The sequence below is a fragment of the Jaculus jaculus genome, chromosome 4, assembly GCF_020740685.1.
Source record: "Jaculus jaculus isolate mJacJac1 chromosome 4, mJacJac1.mat.Y.cur, whole genome shotgun sequence".
Classification (NCBI taxonomy): domain Eukaryota; kingdom Metazoa; phylum Chordata; class Mammalia; order Rodentia; family Dipodidae; genus Jaculus; species Jaculus jaculus.
The window spans coordinates 150975029-150986934 of NC_059105.1; the positions used below are offsets into that span (position 1 = coordinate 150975029).

The 11906-nt window shown below is 36.9% G+C and overlaps 1 pseudogene; it reads right to left on the reverse strand.

Moving 5' to 3' along the window:
- Positions 1-1250: 1250 nt before the first annotated feature.
- LOC101595065 lies at positions 1251-11284 on the reverse strand (annotated as a pseudogene).
- Between the last annotated feature and the right edge of the window lie 622 nt (positions 11285-11906).

An 11906-nucleotide genomic window follows, 5' to 3' on the forward strand; every position in this document is an offset into this window, starting at 1 on the left:
AAAGACCTATGCTATCCAAAAATGTACTCAAGAAACAGCATACCTTGGGTGGGATCATCATATCTGAAATCTAGTTATACAGTACTGGCATGGTAATTAAAACAGCATTATACTGGCATGAAAACATTCACATAGATCAAAGGAATAGAAATGAAGATCCAGGTATGAGTCACCTGACATTTGCCAAAGGGACCAAAAACACTCACTGGAGGAAAAAAAAAAAAATCTTAAGTAAATGTTGCTGGAGAAACTGAACAGCCACATGTAGAAGACAGAAATTGAACCCACTCCTTTTCCTTTTGTACAAAAAAGCAACTCCAAATAGATGAATGGCTTCGATGTAAGACTTGTAATTCTGTATTGACTAGAAGGGAGAACAAAGCAGGGAGAGCACTCCAAGATACAGTCATAAAGAAAGATGTTCTGAACAAGACTCCTGTAGTCCAGGGAATTAGGCAAACACTCAACAACTGGAAACTCATGAAAATAAAATCTACTGTACAGATAAGCAAACAAACAGAGTCAACATAATGGGATAAAATCTTCACTAGCTGTATCTCCAACAACAGTTTAATATCTAGAATTTAAAGCAACTCAAAAACCTCAACAATAAAACATTAAGCACTCCACTCAAAAAAAAGGGGGGGGGGGTCAGGAAATTGCATCAAGAGTTCTCAAAGGAAGAAATAAAATGACCAATAAAAAACCTAAAGAGATGTTCAACATGTTTACTCAACAAGAAAATGCAAATTAAAATGACTTTGATATTTATCTTATGCCAATCAGAAGGGCAGGCAGCAAAAAAATCAAATACTTGCACATGCTGGCAGGAATTTGGGGACAGAGGCACCCTCATCCGCTGGTGGAAGTGCAAGCTTCTACAGCACTATGGGGATCTTTATGGAGACTTCCCAGAGTCTGAAAATAGCACTACCATTAGATCCAGCTATACCTCCTTTCAGTCATTAAGGCCACATATGCAACAATTTCTGTAGTGAAATATATACTTTGAATATGGGAATATCATTATGGTACATGAGTTCCAGTTTCCCACATAAATATTTAAATAACATCAGTTTTACATTTCATATGACAATGAATGTGAATAACATAAAATTAGATTAACAAAACAATACGATATGGAATTCCAAGAATATAACTTGTTTAAACTAAAAAACAACAACAACAAAAAAAAAAGATGCACACACTTGTGCAGTAGTGGCATACCACCAGTGTGGGTAACCAACTGCTTATGGATTGGACATGAGATCCACTAAGTGCGGGATAACCTGTCCTGGCTCTGGGAACCAAGCCAGATTCTGTAGTACAGGAGACCAATAGGCTCCATCGAACCTCCACTGACCTTTACCTAAGAAGAGTGGAAATACACATCAATAAGTGTGCCAAATAAGTAGGCTTTCCCTTTTAATTCAAACTGGTCTCACTTTTGGTTGGAGAGTCTGTTCTATCTTACAGATTATGGAGCACACTGGGGATGATCATGGTACATCAATACATCACGAATAGAGAGCTGAGCCGGGCATGGTGGTACATGTGTTTAACCCCAGCCTTTGGGAGGCAGAGGTAGTAGGATCACCATGAGTTCAAGGCCACTATCCACCCTGAGATACATAGTGAATTCCAGATCAGCCTGGACTAGAGTGAAACCTACCTAGAAAAAGCAAACAAAGAAACTATCATATATGTACATATATACAAGGTCAACTACCTACCATGAGATGGTCACTTCCATCCCTCAACTGCCAGAGCCAAGTCATTACAGAGGAAGTGGTGACAAGAATATTGCTCTCTTGTATTTTGATGCTGTCATCTCTTCCTCCGAGGGAGGGGATATGGTGGAGAGTGGAGTTGTGAATGGGAAAGTGGGGGAGGGGAGGGAATTATGGCTTATTGTCTGTAAGTATAGAAGTTGTCAATAAAAAATGTTAAAAATAAATATCTCTCACAGCTAGCCTGAAAACAAGTTCCAGGGACGTGGTGACAGACACTGTGGTCACTCAAACCTCAAAACAGAGATACAGGGCCTACAGGGGAAGTAATTGTAGATCATATCTCTATCTTGTACACCCAGGCTTGGATAATTCTTAGGGAACTGAGGGCTAAAATATTGTAAGAACCTCCGGGTGGGTGGGAATAGCCCAAGGCACCTTGCGCTCTCCCTCATCCCAAGACTGATTGAGGCCTCTTGGTCACCACAATGAATACCCATAACTCCAATGAAAAAGGCTCTCAGCAGAATTGTGGCAATATTATGGGGGTCTAAGAAAGTACCACCTTTTAAAAGAAAAATATCAATAAATAACAATAAACATGAAAGTTTATGTCCTGAGCATTCTAAAATATTTCAAGCAACTGCACAGTCTAATAGCATTGTATTATTATATTATAATTTTCCCTCACAGCCTTAGCAGGGTTGTAGAACTCGCAGCGATGTGAGGAGACAGTGCTGTGAGGAAATGGTTTAGACTAGTAGTTCAGGTGAAGCACACTGGACACAGAGAAAAACTGCTTGTTTATCTACACTTTTACAACACACTATTTATTTATTTATTTTTGCAAACAAGACACTGCAACTTATTCATGTATAATTCATGGAATTATAATAATTCCAAATGTTCCAAGGAAAAGATAGCAAGATAGCAATAGTGCAAACTGTCAGACAACAGGCACTCCAGCCAGGAGGTCGCTGAAATATATATATATATATGCAAAGGACTAAAACTACTATTTTATATTTAAAAATGCAATATAGTCCAATTGCTACAGAATAAATGTCTAAAGACCTGTCATGTCATTTTTGTAATCTAAGATCTCAGGAAAATTGAAAGGAAAGAAAAGAAACCGTCTTTATTGATTTGTTTATTTCAAAATTAGATACGGTAGAAATTAGATGCTGTCCTCCTCACATTAGAAATTATGTCAGTTCAAGTAAATTTCATATTCTTTTTCTTTGGAATTGTTTACTAGTATTTTAGTACATTTTAGTAGAAATTTTGGAGAAACATAGAGCCTTGTGAAAACAAGAATTGCAAGCAAGGCAACTCTGACAGTTATTGAGACTAAACTGAATACAAACCAGGAAGAAGGAAACAAGAATCATTTGTTAACTATAAACATGAAAACTGCTATTATAAAAAAGAGTGTTTGAAAGTTGAATTGATAAAATACACAACTGAAATAATATTATTTTTCCACATTAAAACTGTGTGTGCATGTGTGTGTGTGTATGTGTAGACTTCTATGAGATTTATTTTTGAAATTTAATGTAAAACCTCCCAATTGTAAATAGCAATTAGCAATTAACTTTACAATTAGATATTTCCTTGTTGACTAGGTACCCTGCACAGACGTAGGCACTAGTTGTAGAAAGAAGGCAAATCTGCGGCTCATCTAGTTTGACAAACAAGTTCAATAAGCAAGACCCTTAAGTGTCTCAAAGACAAAAATGTGGATTTAACTAGAACTCTTCTGATCCACTCCAGTTCTTCTTTGGATAAGCAAATGTTCTCTGCCCACAGAAATCACTAAAATTTCTGCTTAAATTAATGCTGTAGATTTAATAACAGATTCAAAGTACTCATAAATATGTTAAAATATCTAAAACTCATTCATTACAGAAATTGTCTGATAAATAAATTTTAAAAAAGGATGAATGCATTTTTATCATTTGAGATTCATTACTTGACTTGAGTACATGCCTTTGATTTGTTGTTTTCTGTTTTTCAAGGTGGGGTATCACTCTAGACTAGGCTGACCTGGAATTCACTATGTAGTCTAAAGGTGGCCTCAAACTCATGGTGTTATTCTTACCTCTTATTAAGAGAATAAGGAACAGCCGGGCATGGTGGCGCACACCTTTAATCCTCGCACTCGGGAGGCAGAGGTAGGAGGATTGCCATGAGTTCAAGGCCACCCTGAGATGACAGAGTTAATTCCAGATCAGCCTGGACCAGAGTGAGACCCTACCTTGAAATACCAAAAAAAAAAAAAAAAAAAAACAACAACAACAACAAAAAAAAAGCAAGAAAATAAGGAGACATTGTTAATATTAATTAAGTAGTTTAGGAGTGAGAATACCCTAAAAAAATAAATGTAGGGAATATCTTTGGACCTATAAAGAAAATACAAGTCATTCAACTTTGCTACAGGTCAGAAATATCAGAAGGGTCTTACCTTTTCTTATTTCTGTCCCCTTACTAGCCCTTCTACCTCCTTCCAAAAAGGAGCTTCTTGGAAGATTTCAAACCTATACCCAGAGACCTGAACTCAGGACTGGACTAACTAGCCCAGCTGCCCAGCCAGGGGGCTCACTTAAAACACACTCCCAAAGGTCTTGAGCTGGACTTTCCTATTTTCTGGAAACAATTCTTGCTTCCATAGAGAATAACTCTGACTCCCTTCTTTCTTTTAAATTCTATATGTAACCTAATAAAACCATAAAGTTTACCCTCTGGTCTATGGACTTCAATTCTTTGAATCCATAATACAAGAATTTGAAGGCCACTGACTCATTCGAAGTTTTTCTGGACTGTTGAGTTTTCCACCATGCTATTTCCTGGGTTATAGTTCAACAAAGAGCCAATGAATGTTTGCATTCAAAATACACCTAATAATTCCTGTATCATTGCTATCATATCAATTTGGTCAATTATTTCAATGTAATCTTGGAAAATGGAATGTAAAGGGACACAGTAGACCTGGTTAAGCATTCTCTGGTAGCCCTTGTCTTTAGACACACATAATGGAGGCCACCACCCAAGCTGATCTTCCTGACAGGTAAAGGAGAAGTTCCAGGAGTCATTACCACAGGCCTTATTATAAAATGAAGGTGCTTTCTGTTACCAAATGAATGTGATGACTCCTCAGTGCAATGTACCATGACCTTCATGTACCTTTGTTTCTAAATATCTTTGTGATTACATAGCATAGAATGTTTTTGATTTTTTTTTTTTTTTTGCCTCAGTTCTGCCTATGAGACCTATGTAATGAATATCTTGTGACCCTTGTTTTTTATAAATTTTTGTTTTGGGTTTATTTTTATTTATTTGAGAGAGCAGAGAGAGAAAAAGGTAGAGAAAGAGAGAGAATAGGCACGGCAGGGTCCCCAGTCACTACAAAGGTACTCCAGATGCATGCTGTCTCTTGTGCATCTGGCTTATGTGAATGCTGGGGAATCAAGCCTTGAACCAAGGTCCTTAGGCTTCACAGGCAAGTGCTTAACTGCTAAGCCATCTCTCCAGCCCCCTTGTGACTCCTTTATAATAGCTCCCCTTGTTTAACAATAACTTTACATAACTTTGGTTTAACTCCCATCCTGTTTTATTTTTTTAATTTTTTGTTTATTTTTATTTATTTATTTTGACACTGACAAACAAAGAGAGAAAGAGGCAGAGAGAGAAGAGAGAAAGAATGGGCACACCAGGGCCTCTATCCACTGCAAACGAACTCCGGACACGTGTGCCCCTTGTGCATCTGGCTTATGTGGGTGCTGGGGAATCAAGCCTTGAACCAAGGTCCTTAGGCTTCACAGGCAAGCGCTTAACCACAAAGCCATCTCTCCAGCCCCCATCCTGTTTTTACAATACATATCTGGTGGTCTTATCCAATACAAGCTGACACTCCTAACAGTTCTGGGGGCTGCACTAAGAGTTCCTGACCTCTTGTGTGTGGCCCTGATGCATCAGCTTTTTACCCAGCAATCTGTGAGTCAGTGGTCTTACTTGTGTGACACTGTACCCCACAAAATCTACTTCAAATGCCAAGCATATCATCTCATCAATCAAAAAGAATTATAGATAAGGCAATAGAGTCAATATAGCCAAACAAAATTATGAAATAATCATGTTAGAAAACTATTACTATTTGATTTATTATGAGGTTATAAAGTAGCATTTTATTGGTGAAATATTGTGTGGGTATGTCAATGGACCAGAAAACAAAAAACAAACCAACAAACACTTCATGAACATAGAAATGAAAATAGAGCAAACTACTCTGTATTATAGAAACAAAGGCAGCTGACTAGAAAGCATAGATGAGAGGGTTTTGTAGCTATGTGGATGAAAATAATTTAACAACAAAGATCATGTAGTTCTATAAAAATTAACTCAAATTGATGAAGCACGTGAAATTATCACATAAACCACATTATCTTCCAAGATGCAGGATGAAGTTCTTTGCTTTCCTCTGGTGGCAGGTTCTAAATGGAGCACCTAAAGCACAATGCATTTATTTTCAACAATTTCCAAAATGGATCTTTCAAACATAAGACATCTGTGCCAAAGACAACACAAAGGTAATTAGAATTTAAATTAATGAATGGGAGAAAATATTTGTGTAATGCATCTCATATAAAGCACTGAGTATGCAAAATACAAAAAGGGAACTTAAACTTTCAGAGTGAGCAAACACAAAAGAGGTTGCAACTTGTCCCATGGCCAGCACTAGAAAAAAATATATATATTTTTACATCTTGCTGCTATTTTATTGGTTCTTTCTTCTTTGTTTTTATTTATTCATTACATTTACATATTTGAAATAATTTTATTGCAACCTCTGAATTATAGAAGTTTATTTTACCAAAGAAAATATTTTACATCTCATTTTACTTTTTTTTTTTAATTTTTTATTTATTTATTTGAGAGCAACAGACACAGAGAGAAAGACAGATAGAGGGAGAGAGAGAGAATGGGCGCGCCAGGGCTTCCAGCCTCTGCAAAAGAACTCCAGACGCGTGCGCCCCCTTGTGCATCTGGCTAACGTGGGACCTGGGGAACCGAGCCTCGAACCGGGGTCCTTAGGCTTCACAAGCAAGCGCTTAACCGCTAAGCCATCTCTCCAGCCCTCATTTTACTTTTTTAAGTTTTTTTTTTTTTTAATTTTTATTGGAGAGCGACAGACAGAGAGAGAAAGAGGCAGATAGAGAGAGAAAGAATGGGTCTGCCAGGGCATCCAGCCACTGCAAATGAACTCCAGACATATGTGCCCCCTTGTGCATCTGGCTAACGTGGGTCCTGGGGAATCAATCCTTGAACCAGGGTCTTTAGGCTTCACAGGCAAGTGCTTAATTGCTAAGCCATTTCTCCAGCCCTCATTTTACTTTTTATTGAAACTCATCCAATTTTTTTTCTGATAGAGTTTATAAATTATATGACATATTGATTTACCAATTCTCTTAGTAACATTAATTTCTAGTGAAAAAATATTCTGGAAATTAAACAGTATGAACAGTCTGATATATACAATTTACAACTATATATTTTATAATTACTGTAAATGTGCTCTTTCATAAAAATATTATGGTTTAGAAACATATATTAAAAGACTCAACTGTATCATCTTTCTGGAGAATTCAATAAGTCATGCATACTTATATTTATCAATTATGCATAGAAAAGTGTCAGATCCTACAATGGTAACTGCTTCTTGATTTTACACCACTTTATTTTATTTTATGTTTTTTTTTTTAAGTTTTGTTAATTATTTATTTATTTATTTCAGAACGACAGACACAGAGAGAAAGGCAGAGAGAGAGAGAGAGAGAGAGAGAAAATGGGTGTGCCAGGGCTTCACAGGCAAGTGCTTAACCGCTAAGCCATCTCTCCAGCCCTTTACACCACTTTAGATCATTAGTTCCATGAAAGTTTGATTTAAATCCCTCCATTCTACTCACATTATACTAATATATTCATTAACAATTTTACCCAAACTAGTTAGGAAAACTAATAATAAACATCACTGTTTTTATATTCCCTCCATCATTAAAACAAATCTCAAAGCCCAATTGCATAGCTTTGTAGGCAAGAAACAATTAAAGCTGAATAGCAATTTTAGCTGTGCATTTTTAGGTGAAAATTCTATTTTCTTGGTACTAAACAACAGAACATAACTCACAAAACATTTATTCTAATAATTCTAAAGCTATAGCTTTATTTTATCAAAATATTAGAAAAGCTGCCTTATCAAATATTTGCTAATTAGGTGAAACTTCTATTTTCTTGGTACTAAACAACAGAACATAACTCACAAAACATTTATTCTAATGATTCTAAAGCTATAGTTTTTTTTTATCAAAATATTAGAAAAGCTGCCTTATCAAATATTTGCTAAAAATGAATTAGTTAAAAAGCATTTGTGTTAAGTTGTATAACCTAAACAGCTTTACCTTATGTGATGACCAATGTCTGTCCATGCAAGTCTGAACTGACACAGCCCAAGGATGCATATGTGACTAATATGCATAAACAAATAAAGACTTATATAGGACACACATTCTGGATCATTTCAAAATTTAATAATGTCAGAGGAAAATATAATGATAAACACATTAGCTTTATAAAAGATACTTTGGTCAAAATTACATGATTCAGAATATGGAAAACTTGGAGATCATGTCTTTGATAGTTTTGAGCAGTTGTGGATCCAGTTTTGGAGGCAAACAGTCCCAGTAGTGGGTTAGTCCTTATAAAACCTCTAAATCCCTTTTATTAGTCACAATAAACTTAGGGATTAATTCTACAAGGTTATATTTTAGACAAGAATGGCAAGAATTCTGTGCCAACCTATTCTCCTTTCCTAATCAGTGCAGATGGAAAGATTTCAGAGGGGATTTTAAAAATGTTTTAGCCATGGTTCCTGTTTTCCACTTTGCCTGTTTGTTACACAAAGCAATTGTGTGGGTATGTACACATGCATGCCAAAGTGCTTTATTACTGCTCTGACTTCAGGATTTTGATCATATTTGAAGAATTTTTTTTTAGTAATTAATACTTATGTACACTTATCTCATTCTTTTATGTCACTAAATAAAATTAACTTTCAATTAACTGTTTTATCAACTATCAATCAGGCAAGCTAACTTTTCATTTCAAAGTGGCAAATTGTCATAGAGTGTTGGCAATCACAGATTTGTTAATTTTAAAGTTTTTTTTTTTTCCCTTTGATTATCTTGGTAAAATGTTCTGAGACAGACATTTTATGGCCTTTGTTCTATTATCATTTTCAATTTGTATTTTTCTATTGTAAGCAAAAACATTCAAAACATTCAAATTATATATGGTATTTAGAAACTTTTACAATACATATTAACTCTGATTTCCAGTTACATATTGCACTTGCAATGTTTTTAAAATTTATATGTATTTATTTGTGAGAGAGAGGAATGGGGATAGAGACAGAAAGGGAAAGAAAAAATGGATACCCCAGGGCCTATATCCATTGTAAATGGACTGCAAATTCATGTGTACCTTGTGGGTCCTGGGGAATCAAACCAATACCCTTTGGCTTTGCAGGCAAATGCTTTAAATGGTAAGCCATCTCTCCAACCCTTTGACTTCTTAAATCTTCTGATGAGAATAATTCAGTAATTTCTAATCTTTTGAAATATGGGAGAGAGTGGAGGATAGTGTAAGGAAAGGAAAGTAAAAACTCCCATTCTCTGTCTCTCTCTTTAAATAAATAAATAAATATTAAAATGGGCTGGAGACATGGGTTAGCAGTTAAGGAGCTTCCGTGCAAAGTCTAAGGACCTAAATTTGATTCCTCAGTACCCATGTAATCCAGATACACAAGGTGGTACATTCATCTGGAGTTCATTTGCAGTGGTTAGAGATCCTGCTGCACCCATCCCCCCACTTAAAAAATAAATCAATAAACAAATAGATGATTAAAAATATCTAACAGAATTTAATATTTTAAATTTTTATTTACTTAAGAGAGAGAGAGGGGGGGCGAGGGGAGAATGGGCACACCAGGGGCTCTAGCCACTTCAAACAGACTCCAGATGCCACTGTGTGAATCTGTCATATGTAAGTACTGGGGAATCAAGCCTGGGTACATAAGTTTTGCAGTCTGGTGCCTCAACTGCTAAACCAAGTCTGTAGCCCTAAACAGCTTTAATTAGTTAATGTGATACTTATGTGTATTTATACAATTGGTAGGAAACAGAGCATAGGAGCAGGGGGAAGGAAAGAAAAGAAGGTCAGTCATGCAAGAGAAGAGATCACACTATAATGAACACCTGAGGTGGGATTTATATACCTCTTCTCTCTCTCTCTCTCACACTCTCTCTCATGCCACATATTGTTTGTCCATTCATCCAGTGATGGACACCTGGTTGATTCCAGTTTTAGCTATAATGAATTGAGCAGCTATGAAAAGGGCTGAGCAAATATCTCTAAACTGAGGTGTGGAGCTTTTAGGGTAAATACTCAGTAAAAGAATAATGAAGTCTCTTCATTACTCTATATTTATCCTTTTCAGGACTCTACATACTGGTTTCCACGGTGGTTGTGCCAGTTTACATTCTTGCCAACAGTGAATGAGTGTTCCTATTTTTCCACAGCCTCATCAACATTTTTTTTTTCTTTTTTATAATGTTTGGTATCGTTACTGGGGTAAGTTGGAATCTCATTGGTTACTCCAAGAATCTTACCACACTTCCTGACAAAGAATTCTAGGTCTTCTTCAGTACATTTATTTATAATCTGAGCAAACTGTGCCTTCTCAGGGGAGAATGTCTCACCTAAGTCAAATAGTTCCAGAGGAAGAGGTGGTAATTCCCTCAACTGGGAGGAAAAACTGCAGGCTGAAGAGCTGGTAGTGGTGTCACAAGCTGAGGCTGGATAGCTGGAGTGGTTCATGTTTCACATTTAGCTGTTCATGAGTCTTGATGACCTTGGGAAGGCCCGTGGTATGCAGCTGGTAAGTGGACAGGTCAAAGACTGTGGTAAAGTTATGTGGGTTCCCTTCCTCCTCCTGGAGACACACTCGCAGCCACTCTGACAGGGTAGCAATGTCAGGTTCCATTGTGTAGTTGAAAATCTCTGGGCCCTCAGCGTCAATCTGGTTTAAGTGCATGTCTTCTGTTGTGAACCACTGGAAAACAACATCCATGATTTTGTTGTTTTTTTCTTTACCCAAATATTGCTCACTGAACATGTGACACGAGCCAAGCACTGCTAGCTTCCCACCTTGGTTCTTTGAGTGGTAGAAAGCCAGGATGGTGCTGGTAAGTGGGAAGCAGACAGAGCCTGTGGACAGAACAGCCACTGCTGGTTTCCTGACGTTCAATGTGGCACCGAAGGGGTAGACAAAGGTGAGAGCCTGGGCATTGTGGCACTGCTCTCTTCATCAGTGCTTCCAGGCACAGCCTTGACTGCAGCTCCGCTAATTTCCCTGTTCAATACTCCAGAGCTTCCTTAGGATGGAAATACTTTCAATATACCTTTCTATCCACAGCATAGGCTCGAAGGGGAAGCTCCATTATGGCAGTAAAAACGATGGCATGAGCAGAAGGTGGACATCACGCCTGGCCAATATAAAATGGACCATAACAGCAGGAGAGTGTGCCATCATAGTTGTTTTAATTTTCATTTCCCTAATGGTTGTAGACTCTGAACATTTTCTTAAGTGTATGTTAGCCACTTGTAATTATTCCTCAGAGAACTCTCTATTTAGTTCTCTGCCCCACTTTTGGAGTGGGTTGTTTCATTTTTTATTGTTTAGTTTTTTAAGTTATTTGTAGATTCTACATACTAGACTTCTATCAGCGGTATAGATGGCAAAGATTTTCTCCCTTACAGTGGTAATTTATTGTCTCTGCTTATAGTATGTTTGTGAAAAAGCTTCTTAGCTTCATGAGATCCCATCGGTTGAGTGCTTGTTTAATTTCCTTGGCTACTAGGGTTCTGCTCAGGAAGTCTTTTCTCAGTTTTATATTGTGGACAGTGCCTCATAGTTTTGTTTTTCTAGTAGTTGAAGAGTTTCAGGCCTTATATTGAGGTCTTTAATCCATTTGGACTTGATTTTTGTGTATGGCAAAATGAGTAGGTCTAGTATCATTTTTCTACATATGGTCATCCACTTTGCCCAACACCATTTATTGA